The sequence below is a fragment of the Apteryx rowi genome, unplaced genomic scaffold, assembly GCF_003343035.1.
Source record: "Apteryx rowi isolate R43461 unplaced genomic scaffold, aptRow1 scaffold_113, whole genome shotgun sequence".
Classification (NCBI taxonomy): domain Eukaryota; kingdom Metazoa; phylum Chordata; class Aves; order Apterygiformes; family Apterygidae; genus Apteryx; species Apteryx rowi.
Window position 1 is genome coordinate 238,409 of NW_020447342.1, and position 17,495 is coordinate 255,903.

The following is a 17,495-nucleotide window of genomic DNA, read 5'->3' on the forward strand; positions in this document are numbered from 1 at the left end:
TTTTTCATTACTGATTCTTTAGTCAGTCTAAGAGACTTTCTGATTCACACCGTTCTTCAGTTCATCAAGAGCAACTTGATGCACGTGAGAAATAAATAGAGACAATTCTGGGTAAATTTTCACAGCTGCCATAATGGCATTCTTCTCACCAAAGCATGAATCCATTCTTGAATGTGAAGTTTCTTGCCTAAGGTAGAGAAGCAAAAAGAAGAAAAATTGGAGATCGTTGGGGAAATAATAATACTGAAGAAAAGGTTAAAATACTGGAGAAATAATAATACTAAAGAAAAGGTTAAAATACTGGAGAAATAATAATACTAAAGAAAAGGTTAAAATGCTTATAGCTGTGCCCCTTAGCAAATTTTATCTCAGAGAGAGGTCAAGGGTTTTTTTCCAAAACTAAACAACTTTTAAAAAACAGCCAGTCTGAGGAAGGAAAACAAGCAAGGAGAAAACTCACAACTAGTTCCTCATTGTTCTCCCACCAAGAAAAACTGGCAAAGTTACCAGCAAATTAAAACAGGAGCTCAGAACTGAATATGCCAAGCACCCTTACTACAGCACTACAACATCCTGCTCTCCCAGCAGCTTAAAACACAGCCAAATGGTGGCACGTCACATGCATGGTGAGAGTCACACCTTTCCCTGCCAAATTTAGATCCATACTCCAGACCACAGGGGTGTTAAGTGCTGTGAGCAAAATAGCACCTGGATCTATTGGATTCTGAGATGGCTGGGGCGCATTTCCCCCCTAGGCATCATTCATAGAAATAGCAGCCTGAGTCTGAATGATTTTTTTTTAATAAATTAGTCAGTCTAAGAGTAACACTTAGCATGGAAAACTTCAGCCCAAACAGTCAGATTTTTAGTAGAGTTCTGACAATAAATAACCAGTTTCTGTAATAGAAAATATCAGTTTATAATAATAACAATAAGCAGTGCTATTTGTCCTATGGGAAAAGGACATTTACATCTGCTCAGAGAAGGCAGAAAAGACCTGAAAAAGACAGGAGAAGACCAGTGGGGTGTCCAACTCATCTCRTCAGTGTCAGGAGGGAACTTTGCTGTTGTGACTCCAACATGTGAAGTGGAATCGCACTTTAGGGGCAATCCACATCCAYGCAAGTGGTTTAATTGTCTTTGCTGTGATCATCTGCATGAGGACAATTTATACAAATGCTGGAGAAGCAGAACCGTGCCAGTAACAGCACTGGACCTGCGTATGAGAAGCAAGGAACCCTACAGGTGGGCTAATAAATCCCTGCTGTTACCTTGCCCGTTTGGCAGCTGATCTCCAGACATGGGCAGGGAGGTGGAGGAAGAGGGGAAAGTCAGGTTAGCCATTTCCTCTTGCGTGCTGGGGAACGGCAGCACGGAGAGCTGCAGTCTCCTCCAGGCTCTCCAGTGGGCTGGTGAAAGAGCGGATCCGATTCCCACATCAAGATTTCTGCCTTGCCCAGCCTCATCAAACCCCGAGAGTCTCACTCGAGATCTGAAAAGAACGGACAGCGCACGTTAAAAATCACCAGATGTTCCTTTTAGGAAATACATCTGTGCAAATCAGAACAGTTCTCTGGGAAAGTGGCTTCAGTCTATGCCAGCTGAGGACTGGCACTACATTTCTTCTAGTTCATTAATTTCATTGCGTCATTTAATAATAGTCCATTCTTCTGCCGAACTGCAGCGTTRTGAGATGGTTGTCTTAGCAACCAACGTCACTCTTAACAAAAATTCCCTTTCCATAATATTAAAGCCATCAGTTGACCCTGAGGCTTATCAAATCCAGATTAGAGTGGTGTATAGGATACAGCGGGAGAAAGCTTTCTTCTAAGTTCTTCCCAAATGTTGAGTCTTTTAAATCTCTTCCCAAATTTTATGCAATTCAGAATATATTGCATCTTTTAACAATTCCAGCATAAAGCTAATTCTCTTTTTATACCTTTTTCTACCATTCACAGAAGCCTGAAAGACCTTCTGTTGAATGAACTAACGTCTGTACATGTGACAGTGTAGTACATAGTCTTTAATATCAAACCTTCCTCCATCTTCCTTCACCAGGACTCCAATATTGCCAATACAGACCAAATTAACTAAGCGCAAATTAACTAAGACTGCATTCATACAGCCTGCAAACTTGCTTTCTCTGCATATTCTAAACAAACAATTTATGGGCAGGAACATAAAAGGACTCATCTAGATCTACGTGAATACTGAAAAATGTGCGTAGAGAGTTCAGTGTGAATGGCAAGTGTTTGCTCTACATACCCGAATTTGAGAAAAAAAAGGAGCAGGAGCATGTGGTRTCCCACATGTGACCACTCCAAATTAACCAGCACGCATCTAGTCTTTAACATTAGCTACTTGCAATGCGTAATTTATTGCCCAGGAAACATGTCTCAGAAATATGGCTAAAAAGCATAAAAAACAATCTCTAAATAAAAAAAATACATTGTCTCCAATCAATTGAAAAAAATGTGTTGCTAAAATTTACCTGTGCAGTTTTCTTCCCGCTCTCCTCTCTGAGAAGGCCTGACATGTTTTCCTGTAGCATTTTGACACTTTCAGTAAATATCTGTAAATATTGAAGATGATGAAAACCTCAAAGAAATATTTACTTTTTAGGAACTGGTACATATTCCCTCATTTTACAGACCAAAATTCTGCATAAGGGGACAAGTGCACAAACAGATATTGCCAGCAAGCCACTGTAGTGCCTGCTCAAGGAATGAGAGATGAGTTACATCTTCATGGAGTTTTGCAGAAAGAGGTTAACTTTCTGCTTCTAATGCTGACTGGAAGCTTGAAACTGCATTATGATGGTGCTGGAGGTAAGATAACACCCTGTGCCCCTGTAGGGACCTTTGCCTAGACTGATTTTTATCTAGCCACAAAGGTATGGCTTCTGCATTGCATGTGCCTGAGAGCATGGACTGCACAAACATGTATCTACCTCCAGGATGCAATGTAGGCATACCTTCAGAAATTAATCAATGGCAAGAACTACTTTTTTTTTCAATTTTAAACAGCAAAAATGATTTATGAGAACACATTATAGGTACAGTTGGATCCCCAATAAGCAGGCCTATCAAACACGCATGTGTTTGTGAGCTGTTTCAGGTGGAAAATAGCCTCTCAGGAACTGTTGTTCTCTATTTTGGAAGAATGATCTAGAGACAGCATTTTGTGCTAACTGGGACCAGTCCCTTTTTTCTTCCACAGGCTTGCTGATGGTGTACACAAATCTATTCTGGCACCTTCTTATGCACTGAGCACGAGCACTATTGGACACACAAGCTATTTAGCAAACCACTACCCTATTCCTGAGCATGCAGGAGAAGCCACACAGCTGTGGTAGAGTGATGGTATGAGCATGCCAGGAATTAAGAAATGCTACATTTCAAATCCTCACAGAATCACAGAATAATTTAGGTCAGAAGGGACTTCTGGAGGTCTCTAGCCCAAAAAGCTGGTGAAAGCAGGGCTAACTTCAGGGTCAGATCGGACCACTCAGCACCTTGTCCAGGTAAGTTTTGAAAATCTCCACCAATGGAGAGTCCACATCCTCCCTGGTTCATGCCCCAGGGCCAGACCACTCTCAGGGGAAGAGGTTTTTTTCACTGTCTAGTCAGAAATTTCCCTTGCTGCAACTTGTGCCCATTGCAACTTGTCCTTTCACGGTTCACCTCTGAGAAGGGCCTGACTCTGTCTTCTCTGTAACCCCCACTAAGCAGTTTAAGACAGTAATTAAATCCCCTCCCAGCATTTTCTTCTCCAGGCTAAGCAAACCCAGCCTCTCCTAGTATGTACTGTGTTCTCCACCCCCCTGATCTAACCCCTAACTTCAGCTGGACTCACTCTAGCTTGTCAGTATTCCCTTGCTATCAATTCTGACGCAGACTTTGAGTTAAAAAAAACAGCAAAGAAACCTAAAAGAGATTGACACTGGAGGAACACCACACCAAATTGGCAACCTTATAGACCTTAAACCGTTAGCCTTTGGGCTCCCATAGATGCTGCTGCAAATGCTTCCATAGAGTCATTCCTCTCCACCAGTAAAGACAGACAGAAGACGCAAAGACATCAAAACTGTTGTCAGCCTTCTTCAGGTCAGTGAAAGGAATGAGCAGATTTCAACTACATGAGATAAAACAAGCTGTGTATTTTGAACTAAAGGTTTTTAGTGAGAGGATTTGGCTTTGGCAATAAATTAGCTGATATGCTAACATCTCTCCTCAAACTATGTACATTGTCCCCAACTAATTCATGCAGTTCTGTATGCCTATTTAAGAACAGTGTGTGGTTTCACATGAACTTTGTATATTTCATCACAGTGAGTACATTAAGTCCAAAAGGGATGCACTCAAAGGATAAGTTGCTTCCTTTTCAGTAGGAGAGGGCTGGTTTGGCTTGTGTTTCTGCTGTGCACTGAAAGAGAARGGCCAGGTCAACACACAACAGCATGATCTTGCACTTAAGGCCATTTCAAGATATTTTTTGTGGTGGGGTGGGTGTTTTCTGCTGAAATATTCATTACTCTGGGAACATGCTTGTGATAGCTTAGCTAAAGAGCTGAAAAAAGATGCTGTTAGAACAGTTGTGCTGGGTTTTCTGGGACTTTCAGATGACTTAGCATTTACTGATGTCAAAACTGTGCAGTTGCCTTTGGTGGCTGCTACATCAACAGTTACAGCTTTGGAAAAAAAAATGTTACACTCCATCATTTCTCAGGAAACCCCGTGTAATCTGGTTACAACAAAGAGGTACCCCAGATGCCTGCTTTGGTCATGGATTTGTTGGGAATGCCTGTGAAAAACAACCACTTAGGCTTTGGCCTTCCTGGTCTAGAAGAATAATCCAGTGGCAGTGCTTTTGCTAACCTGCTCTCTAACAGGCAGTCCAGTCTGTGTGACCATGGGCACATTACTTGGGACCTCTGTGTCTCTGTCCTATACGRGGACAGAATGTCACTCATGACAATAAAGACTGTTGAGGGTAACGAACCCATTCCTGGGTCCCTCAAACCCTGGATGAGAACTTGAGACCAGCCAAAGCCCATGCACGGCCCCTGAGCCCCCTACCACTCATTGCCTCAGACTTGGGTCTTTCAAAGTGGAGGTCTTCTCCTCCTTGCTGGCTAGTCCAGCTTGAAGTTCACTAGCAAATTACACACTCAGAGTCGCACACAGAGGCACATTCACCAAGGACTGAAGCTCCCTAGGGAAATGTACACACACACTGGTCTCTCCAGTTGCGGGCGCCTCAGATGCATGGACCCCAATGGCCTGCAGCCTCTTCTCCATTTGCAGACACATTGACTTCCTAGGTGTGGTTTATTACTTTTCCTGTATCTTGTCTTTGATTTTGTGCTGAAGAGCCATTAACAAGATGTCCTCACAAACTAGATGCCCCTGTATTCCAGGTTTCTACATATCCTTACATTCCGCATATTCTTACAAAGACACTTTTAAATGATACTACTATAGCAYGACTTATGTAAAGGGAGAGAAACAGCAAGAACAGAGAATAAACACTTCCCAGATGTCTACACATTACTACACACAAGGGCTTCCACACATCCCTCTGAGGCTGCAATGTTTCTTTGGAGCATGCAGGCGATGTCTAAGGGAAATGATCTAGAAAAAGCCCTCAGATATTAGCAACCAGGTGTTAGTAGAGATAGTCTTRTCTTTATGACCTCTTTATCTAACCTGAGACACTCCATGAGCTGTAATCTTAAAACCAGGAGCAATCTCAGAGCATGCAATCTGCTGAATCAGGCCTTCGGTCACACCTCTAGCTTGGACAGCCATGGGAAGCAGACCTCAATACCTAGTGACATTTAGGGCAGCCCAAAGAGAAGGACTGCCACATCTCTGAATACAGGGCCAGCAGGTCACTGTCTCAAAGGTCACCTCCAATAGGGCTAACCAGATAGCTCTCTGGGCTCCTGCGTGATCCTCAGGGCTGTATGGTGGAGTGAGGTCCATGCATCCATGCTTTGACAACCCATCACAGCACATAAGCGCAGCTGGACAGGGAATAACAGAGGCCCAGGTAGTCCACGTTTATCCCAGTGAAGACAGGGCTCTGGTACACACCAGCCAGAAAGCCCACTGCTTTGAAGAGACGTTGATGTGTGGCCATGTAAAAAGAGGCTGAGTGCTTCACGGGAAAGTGAAGGGTCACTCAGTAGGTGACAGGAAAACAAAGAGCTAGAAATAGGTCTTCTTGCTGCTTTTGTGAAGGCAAATTTTTAACAAAATTTTTGCCTGAAGTGCTCTGTTTATCTGAAAGAAGATTATGATAAAGTGAAAATTTGTTTATATCAATTCTGATGCAGACTTTGAGTTAAAAAAACAGCAAAGAAACCTGAAAGAGATTTCACAGATTCTTTTGGTGCCATAGTTATTTGTTTCCAAAAAATGATCATTTTCATACAAACAGCATTAAATACTTTTCCTGGCAACTAGTAAAAATCTCTTCTRTTCAGAGATGCTGTACTGACAAATTTTGGCACTCACTCCAAAAGAATCACAGCACAAACACTGAACCCGATCCAAGTCTGCACTATTTCTTCACTCCTTTTGAGTATTATTGTGCCTTAGAGCGGTTGCCTCTGCTCTAAGATAAAGCAAAAGTAACAATGCCTTTCTGACAGAGCATTAAAAGGACAGATATTTCCCTCAGTCCTCTAACAGCATTTTGGCCATTCTACAAATGTAACATGGTAATACAACATCACATCTTCCTGAAAAGAGAAAAAAACATGTAAAAGCAAGCAGAAGCTCCTTGAAGGAGGCACTGCTGCAGCTGTCCTGGGTGGTGGGAGACATGGCTTTTTATCCCAGAGTACACTATTGGCATTTCACAGTAAAGCTGGCAGCACAAAGCCTCTGTAACTGAAGACAGATCTCCTTGAAAATCACACTGCAGAGGTTAAAACTCCCATTGCAAATTCAGCTCTATATTTATCTTGTCCAAATGAGCTGGAACGTTAGTGATTCTTATGAAGCATGTTACAAACACGAGCTATTTAACCCTCACAGCCTCCTCCTGCAAGAAACGTCCATATTCATGCTGTTCACAGAGGAGGCAAATGAAGCACAGAAGGTGTTTTTCTGAATAAAGAGTTGCAAAGTAAGAACGATGATGCTTTCCTCCAGGGGTCTGTCTGCAGTAGTAGCCAACATCAGCACGCTTGTACTGTCTGCTGCTAAACACACAACTTGTGAAGCTCAGTAGTGCTTTGGGGAGGTGAGTGACTGCGATGTGAAAATGGTTTCAGAGCAAGATCCCTGCCCCTCTGGGGCAGGCCAAGGCAGTACAGTCTGCAGAAGTGTTATCTACAGCACTGGGACAGCTCAAATTTCCACTCAGGATGAAGGCGAGGAGCATTCATTGGCTGCTTTTTTCTTTAAACTACTGCTTGTGCTAAAGGAAAGGCTTTCACGTGGCCGAGAGGAAATGAAAGAGGAAGGGTCTGACACCAGCGCCAGCCTTAGAGAGRGAAGGGGCTGCGTTGTTGAGCACCAACAGACAGCTCTGAAGCCAGCTGATGCAACTAAGCTGCAACGAGGCTACAGCAAGGATATTTGGCAAAAGGCACAGCTTGCCTGTGGTTTGTTTTCTCAGGAAAACAGCACTCCCTGCTACACCTAAGAATCTCATCCCAGCTGCTTGTAAACCAACAGGAACATGACAAGACAGTAAGGCTGGGAGAAGGCAGACCTACAGGGACATATCATTAGTAGTCCAGGCTATTTGGAAAATCAAATGTTGTCTGACACTGCATGTTTGATGTACCAAACACCATGATGAGCATGTAAAAACATGGGGGTCCAGTTCCTCTGACATTGCCGTGAACCTTTCTGCAGCTACTGCTGCATCACTGATGCTCCCCCAAAAACTATTTTCCTGTTGCGCTGGAAAAATAGCAGGTGATAGGACAAGAACAGGCAAAATGGGAAGAAAACTTTCTTTTCCATCTCTCACAACAAAGCTGCACATTCCTTGAATCATCCAGCCGTGCCATAATCTGTTAGAATGACAGAAATGATCACCCTTGATCTCCATCCATGCCCAGCAGTCAGGAAGATAGTTTCCAAAGTCTTTTGCTGCCTAGGCAGCACATTCTTTCCTTAGGGGCAGAGATCACTTCTCCACTATTGCTTTCTCTTATACATAGCTTTGCGTGCAACAAAAGAGATATGTGGAGAATCACAGTAGGAAACATTGCAGATATTACCCTGATATGCAGAAACAGCCAAAATGTTTGCTTCTCAGCCCACACCACAGCTGGGTAGTTCGGAGTGTCATGTGATAGAGACGTTCCCTAACTTCTAACTCAGCTTCTGGGATTGGCAGCCACTGTCCTGGCCACCCATTACCACAGTTAAGTAGATATTTTGTCCTTACTGTGTTAGGAAAAGCTGTGCTCCAGGGAGAACAGTACAACAGCAAAAACACAGATGATGACAGCCAAATGCAGCCAGAATATCCAGCTCCACTAGCAGCTCATCTATGTGTTCTTCAGCAGCATCCAGGGTGGTTGTTACCTTCACCTTCTTCACTTGTTTTCTTAACTTGACTATGTGCTTCTGATCTTTACCGGGGGGGTTGGAATATGATGGTGAAAGCTGTGGATAGCGCAAAGTTTGCATCTGACTGAGTTTGTGAGAGTCTTGCTCCTTTCCAACACAGCAAAGGGAGAAAAAAAAAATCAAGTGAAGTAGCTTATTCAGCATTTAAAAGCTAGGTGGAGTCCTTCTAGCAATGTGRTTTAAACTGTCATTCATTAGAACACAGCATATCTGAGTACTTACTGCATAATAATATGGAAGAAAACACAAAAACCTCCACATCTAATACCAAAACCCTCTATCTTGGCTACTCATTAGTGATATTAGCAGGAGAAAAATATTTTTAAATTTGAAATTAGTACCAGCCATGGACAATTCCACCCAGCTGCTGAAAACATACACTGATGTAAGATGAGCTCAGTCAGATCCCATCCTAGTTTCGAAAACCCCTTGGCCATTAGAAATTTGTTCTTAGACCTGTGAAAAAGACATTCAGCAGCAGACAGACTGGTACTAGGCTGCCTGCATGCTGCCAACCCCGCAAAGGAAGGCAGCAGCCATGAAAACTGGTACCTGCCTTCTCTTTTTCCRTTTATGTGGCTGCTGAGCTTAGCAGATGACAAGTCCTCCTGCTTGCAGGAAACAGCTTCTTCAAGAGCATCAAAGTCAGACTGGAAGAGCCAAAAGCTAATGGTCACTGCATGGACAACCTTCCCTTATACATTGCCAGAGAAAATAGGGGTGTGAACACAGTTGCTCTTCAGGCTGCTTAGGTAAAAGATCTTTTATGAGAAGCTAAAATTGCGATGAAGACCATGGCTGGCAATATTCAGCATGGCTGAGCCTGCCATTTTACAGAGGACTGCAAAAGCTCCTGAAAAATGAGCACTGTACCTAGACTTTCAGCTCAGTTGTGGAACAGCAGCTAGGCATTGGTGATACAAAACATTTCATTTCCTGAAAATGACAGAAGTGATCACCTTTGATCTCCATCCATGCGCAGCAGTCAGGAAGTTACATGTTAGCTGCAGAGGAGGAGTAATTCCAGCTACTTCGGAAATATGCTGCAGCCCATCAGTTTAGGACAGTGTTGGTAGGTCAAAAGACTTTGGTTTCCTCCCTCAGAGGTGCACGTGCCCACACCAGGCCCTTTTTGAAACCAACAGCACACATCCTTCTGGCCACCTGGATTCAATCTCAGGTGCTCACAAGACTTCRTGCTGGGTCTTTATGTCCCGTGTGAATGTGGTGGCTGCTGGTAACCTGGAGGCATTATCGGGGCAAGTGGTATAAGGCACGTCACTCACCAACCATACTAATCTCCCCAGAATATCAGGCTGGCCTCCAGGTGTGTAAAACATGCCTGATAGGGGCAGTCRCTCTTCAGCCCTTTCAAGGGCTTGCAAAGCATCATTATGCCATCCTTCAGCGGAGGAGAAAGGCCTCTGTGCAGCTATTCAATAAAAATGACAATTGCCTCCTCAGAACAACTGTTCTCAAAATCCAGTTTCACACCTGCATGTTAATTACAGTTTGCCACGCACTCACACCAAGGACAGCGTCTGTATGTCCCCTCTGTGACTGATGGCTATTTCTTCCCTAGCAGATATGGGCAGAGATAAGAAAGAAGTACAAGCACAATTCTCCCTGGGCATGTGGTTCTCCTAGAAACCATTCAGACACTGGAAGACAGTGAAGGACTTGTTAAAGCAGAAGCAAATTCTGGCAGTTTGAGTGCACCCACGGTCACCTGGGAAGGAGGCAGAAGGTGGCACCGCTCTTGCAGCAGTAAATGCAGCAGCTGTCCTTGCAGAAGCGTTCTGCTGCTGGGTGGGGGAATCTTCTCAAACACCCCCCAGCTGCATTTTCCTGTACCTTGCTGAGAAGTGCATAGCACGGCAGTCGCTGTCGAGAAATGCCTTCTGAACCAGGGGCCTGTATACGCAAGCACGGTGGGTTGTGAGTAATTCTTCCTGGGACAGTCTGCTGAAATGCCAAATGCAGCCCTGAACTCATGCTATTTCTTCTCAGGGGACGAAGGCGCATGTTTCCCTTCCCCACTGTCCCCAGCATGCACGCAAAAACGTCTTATTAAYGCTGCCTCTTACCTGAAGAAGGAGAGAGGAGATTGTTTACCATTGCACATCAATTAACATCTTGCTTAATAGCAAACATATCCTCTCCAGTTTGTCTTTTTGTTTTGCAATAATGTACATGGCTCCCWAACCCTCCTTTTTTTCTTCAATTCTAAACAAACAATAGCTTTTGTAGACAGGAAGAGAATAAGAGCAGTTAAGTGCTTACTTTTAATTATACAGAGGCTATATTCTTACTTAGTGTAAAAATATGAGCCATTGTTCTCAAAACCTGTTTCAATTCCCCAAATATGTTAATTATAGTTTACYACATTCATACCAGGAACAGTCATTACTTCTCAGAGGCACTTTTGAAAGCTAATCTTTTAACCTGTATCTCGTACGAGCAAAAGAAAATGCCTGCTGCTTTCTTGCACTTACTTTTAATTATATATGATGAGAACATATGAAATCATTTGAAAATATTTACTAGGCTTTTTCTATAGAGGTTGCCCCGCATTCTAAGATACACACTCTGTTTGCCATCAACACAGGATTTTATCAAATAAGGTACCTCAGGGCTGCAGTAAAATCCATAAGAAAAGAAAAAATGACACCACAGATGCTTCCATATCATATTTGGGAAAAGGTAGGGGGTAAAAGATTGGACCCTTTGGCCAACAGAGGGCAGGCAACTTGACCCTGGATGCAACGAATCCTCATTTATGTGCAAGGTTGGTTTCAGCATCGCTTCTGCAGAAATCTAACAATGAAGCTAATTTTCTGGGAATGCTGGTGGCCTGAAGAGGCCACTCTGTTGTCTCTGCTACGCTTCACTGCTTTAGTGAGCTGAGCTAGGCAGGGATGCAACCCAACGATCCAACACGGCTAGCATGAGGGCAGCGCACCGGGCACACCACAGCCCTTTCAACCCCTCCAGTTACAAATACAGCAGCAGAGCAGCTCTCTCTCTTTCTCCGTCTCGGATTTTGATGCTCCTTGCAAGAAGTTAAATAACCAGGCTTGGTTCCAATGTGTGGAATAATGTGGCCGGCACATGGATAGGGGACAACATCTGTGCTGCACATGGCAGAAATTGTCCAGGGCTGTGGAGCTGCAGAAACATGCAAGTGGAGCAGAGCTGGACTCCTTCTTGCTGATGTTATAGCAGGTTACAAGCACTCTCTAGCTTCTTCACCGCTTCAGAGGAACTGATGGTGAAGTAAACTACACACACAGAGCATCTCCAAGAGATGCACCTACCCCTGCTCAAATGAGCAGTGGAACTGAGGCTTAACAATCCCAGCAAAAAAGCTGCAACAGAGGAACTATGGGCAGCATGCGATTTCTGAAAGGTCATAACCCATCCAATTAAAAACAGCACTTCTGCAGAGAGTCTCCATAGGCAGGGCTCTACAGTGAGGCAAATTTCCAACCTTCTACCCCTGCCATTTATTCCTGAGACCTATTAATAGGCACACAAGGATTCTTTCTATAATTGTGAAAAACAGATTTTGTCATTCTCATTGGACTCAGAAAAGGGCGAGCTGTACTGGAATTTCAAAAGGAATCACCCAGAGAAACTACAAAAGTTTGTTTCGGGAGGTTATGAAGGAGCCAGCTAGCAGCGGAGGATACACATGGGGTCAGGGCTGCACTGGCTTTATTAGACCAGACCAGTGTCGCTCCTGCTAAACTACTGCCTCTACTTTCAGGATGTGAAATATAGGAGCCAGGTCTTAATTGCAAAAACAGGCACAGTTTCAGACAGTAGGTTTTCTCCAAATAAACTGAGAAGTAAGGTCAACTCACTAAATTCAAATGTGGATGGAAATCCATCAGTTCTGTCACTTTGTACAGCGGGATCCAGGTCGTGTGAGCAGGATGTGATCAGGGACTGCCCCTTGCAAGTGGATACTTGCAACTTGGATTCTCAAGGCCAGGAGCCACCTCCGGGGCACTGTAAAGATGATGAGTTCCCACATCCTGACAGAAGGGTGCTGCTCTTGGTCACAGCTTGCTCAAGGGCGGATGTTGCCAGACTGCACCTATTATTTTTACTTTTGGCAGCTGCTCATTGTTGACAAGACAAAAGCACTGTCATGCTAAAACCTGACCTGTTCTGCAGCAAATATGTCTTGACAGGATCTCCAGGAAATTCCTAGTGGAAATCAGCTGTCTTCCAGCACTGCCAGATTGTGGCACAGCTCCGACCCCATCATGCCTGTCACAGTCACAGCTGTGATGGGGAAGGTGAGGGCTGCTCTGCTTTGCTACAAATTACCTGTCTCACTTTCCCAGGACATGAGAACAATTATTCACTGACCTTTTTGGTAATATTTTTTAATATAGTGGAAAACATGTTAAAGTTATGCTRTCTCATCCTTTCCTTTTCTCTCTCTCTCTAGAAACCTTTTGCTTTCAACATTTTCTGACTGTAGACTTTCCAACCTTTTATTGCTCTTTTTCTTCCTCTGAACTCTCCAGTTTGTTTCTGATTTTCCTAAAGGGAGACCTCATCACTGTTGAGTACAGGACAATAATTGCCTTCTGAGCTTCATACAGAGAAATAACCTGCTGTAACTGTGCTAAGTTAAGTACTGCTCACACATTAGACGCAGTAATCATAGCCTCCGTGTCTTGCCACCAGCCTCATTGTCATCAAATGGTGAGCTCAAAGAGGTGAAATCTGAGGAAAAACATGACAGACAATAAAAGAGGCAGCTATAGGAAAGGGGAACAGTGCTTTATGAAGTGATTATAAGGCAATGAGAGCATGACAATGAGAGAGACAGGCAACCCAGCGCCCAGAATAGGTGGGCCTCCCAGAGAAAAGGGTGGCGAGAAGCTGTCCTGCCCCACGCACCAGAGAGGGAGAGTGGGAAAACCAGCAGACTCTGTAATGGAGGGACTTGAAGGTCAATTTAAGAGCTTCATGTGTGCCCTGGGGGATAAGAGGGAGTCCACTGAAGAAATTAAAGCGAAGGGCCATTAACTTAGGGCAGCAAGTCAGGATTAATACTTTACTAGCACTACTCTGAGTAGATGTGAGGGAGGGAAGTTGCAGGAACCGGAGCCAAAGGAGATTGCAGTTGTCAGGAGAGTAAGACATCTGGTGGCAGGCATGGAGAGGTGGTCTGGATGATGGCAAACAGGAGGACATGGCAAGATGCACATGGGTTCACTGGCTACTGGATGGGTATGTTAAAAGAGAATATCTGAGTTGAAGTGCAGCTGAAATCCTGTGTCTGCAGGACAGCAGATGGTCTCCACTGTGATAGAAGAATAAGGCAAGAAACCTAGAGACTGAGAACTTGTAAGGACTAAGAAAGACCAGATATGAGTATGTAGACAGAGAACCTCAGCAGTTATGACACTTAATGTCAGACAAGATTGTAAATGAGGGATATAACTGCCTTCTTCAAGGACTAAGCCATTCTCCAGCTATTGAGGTCCCACATTTGCCTACTTTGACATTTGGTGTTGAAGTTTGGAAGGTTTTTTAAATGGTTTTCTTTGAAGAAGAGAAAAGGGAAGAGTTTTGGTGGGAAATAACTGGAATCACATTCTGGTCACATTTCATTTCGGAGGGAAACAGGGAGAAGAAGGAGATGTCAGAAAAAAACACTTAAGCGTCTGCTTGGAGGAAGAGGGTCTTGGGGGAGACAGAGTGCAAAACAACAGTTCAGAGTCAAGAAGCAGGAGAGAGTCATGAGCAAAATGAAAGCCCACACTTTGCTTGAAGATAAAGCCGTGCAGGAAGAGGAAGTAAGGGAGGTGAAAGTCCCAAGAACAATCAGGGGAAGAAAGACAGAGAAGGAGACGAATGAGACAGAGAAAGGATCGACCTGAGGAGATGACTCAGGAGAGGACAGAGCCACAAGCACCCAGGGGCAACCTTAGTAAGGACAAGACCTTCCAGGCACCAAGCACCTTCAGACACCTGAGCACTTCTGCTGTGCGTGTCCCTGTGGAAGAYGAACTTCTCAGAGAGTCTGGGTGCTTAAGGGTTAAATCATACCATCCTTTCTCCCACAGGCAAAAGACCGCTAGTGTCAAGAAGCCTCAGTCAATGTCATCAACCTCTGTCAAAAAGCATTGCTTTTCCTCGGGGATGTAATCTGTGAGCAGTGAGGCTGAKAGTTTAACTGAGAGCCTTACCTGTGAATCTCTTGTACTGTTGGTTTGTGTGGGAGTCGCACAATCACGTCAGTTCCATTTTTAGGGTTTCTATATCTTCAGAGTTTCATGTTGTTGCTCGATAATTCTCAGTGTGGAGTTTTGTCAGGAAGTAATACTGTTTATTCTGTGAGACACTTTGCATGTTCTTCGTATTTTATAAGTTTCCATTCTGAGTCACTAGTACCTAAGGGACAAAGGCAAAGGGAATAACAAGAAGAAAAAATAAAATAAAGACAGTTGCTATGACATTACACTTAGTTAGCAGAAGGAATTACTCCTGACAATTTAAAGCTACGTTCTTTATTTTGTGAACCTATTAAAAGGTCTCTATTCAGGGCTGCTGAGAAAAATAGAAAAGGACATTCTCAAACCTACRTCTAACATTCGTTTCGTAACAAGAGACAGTTAAATGCCACATGGAAACACACCAGCCACCTGAAATAACAGAGCAGTTGCTGGAGAGGCAGCAAAAATGCCTTCAAAATCCATATGTGCACATAGTGACACTAGGGCATAAACKGAGAGCTAGTTGGTGCAGAGTGAGGGGTGTTGTCTGCGGATGAGGACAGGACAGTTTTCTGTGGTAGGTACTGCAGATWAAACCTCCCACAGTCCTGATTTTGATAAGAAACACACATGAGCAAGTATGTAAAAATCTTTCTTTGCCCAAAGGGCAGGTGTGAACCCTCCAGGTCGAGACATCCAAACCTTACGCTGAGTCTCCAAGACATGGTGAAAGCCACATGTTGAGATGCGATCAAGCAGAAGCGACACAACCAAATATCCTTGCTTGAGTCAAGTCTTTCTGATGTAAGCAAAAAAGTGGCTACGTCTACTATGTCATCGCTTTGTATGCTACCTCTAGTTTAGAGTCTCAGTGTTTCTGCTGCTTGTAAGCTTGACCAGCCAATGAGTTTCTCTTTAATTATCACATTTAAGGCTAAAAAATGATCAAATTTTGCACCAGGATCTTTTGCACATTTCAAGATGTTTTTATGTTTCACGGTTAACCCCATAAAAAGCCCCCCAAATTGTTTTGACTCTATTACTTCTTCTCGAAAGGCATCCTATCTTCATTCAAAGACATCATAAGGCAGACACAGTACCATTGCTTTCACTGCTTTGTTTCAGTATGTTTAGAAAAACATACACCTCTTTTCTAGCCTGAAATTTTCATCTGACCTTTGTTTCTAGCCATTAGTTCTCTTTATGACTTGCTTTTCCACATTAAAGCACCTCTCTGTGGCTGAAACTTTCTGTCTGCAGAAGTAGTTGTGCTCTAGTCATGCCGCTTTGGGGAAAGGAACAAACAAGGTCTCTTGAATGGTTTCTGAGCTTGTCTGCACATGGACCCTCAGTGAAGATGATCTAAATTAATGCCTAAAGTGACGTAGTTCAGCTTACTAAGTTCCTGTTGGAAATCAGCACTCAGAATGAAAGGGAATTCAATTAAGTTTTGTTGCCTTTTGGGGGGGAAAGAAGTATGTTATAATGAATTAAGGACATATATTCTGAATGAGGGCCTGTAAAAAGCAACTCTGTGGAGCTCAGCCTTTCTAAAATTCCTAACTGCCATCAGCTAATTCAAACAACATTCCTAAATGCTGCCACAAAGGAAAGACCCAAGTTTTGCATTTCAAGGCAACTTTTGCTTTGCCCTCCCCCCACAAGAGTCACACACCAGTTGTTCTTTTCTACAGTATTTCCTATGGTGACGGACAAATGCAGTGTTTCTGTATTGGATTTTCAACATTACATTTCTACTCTTATCCACGTCTCATTTGTGTACGCGTGTGTGTTCAGAGACAACAACAGATCTATTTGCTGTGGCATCACACTGCATGTTCATATTTCAGCTGTTTTATCCACTCTGGCCCCCGAACTCTTCCCAGGCTGCAGCCCCACATTTTGTAGGTCAGGCCAGCGTTCCCTGTCTGTACGCTCATGCCCTTGCACTGAACTGTACCAATCCACTTTTCTTTGAATGGCTTACTGACTAATCCTAATTGCTGCATTTGTACAGCTGTTTTGTCCCTGGTTTTGCCATTGCTTTTGTCAGTGCTTAACATATCAACTGTATTTTTCAGTGACTTTGTATTTACTTCTAGATCTTGGGAAAGACACAAAATAGGCTCATTAGCAAGGTCTGCAGAACATATTGAAATGACCTTTACTTATGATAACTTCCCTTAGAAACTACTTGTGTCAGCTAACTTTTAGTGCCTAACATACGTATTTCAGTGTTGAATAGCATATGTTTCTTTATCAGAAAGATAATGGTACAAGATCAAAGTCATTACAAAGAATCTTACATCTCCATGGCTGCTTTCATCAACCAAACTTATAATCTCAAAGAATGAAATCAAATCCACTTGACAAGTCCTATTTTGCATAAAACTGTGTTGACTGACATTAATTATATTCCTGTCCTTTAATTCTTTATAAATTGAATCCTATATCAGTTTTTCCATTATTTTGCACAGGACTGATGTCGGGTCAACTGGTCTACAATCTCCTGGATCATCTTGTTTACTTACTAAGAGTCACCTTCCAGTCTTTTGATATTTCCTCAATGTTCCTAAAATTTATAAAGAAATTTTGATAATATCAATCAAAGATTTTGTTATTCAATGAGGGAGGAGGAGTTTCTTCTTTCTGT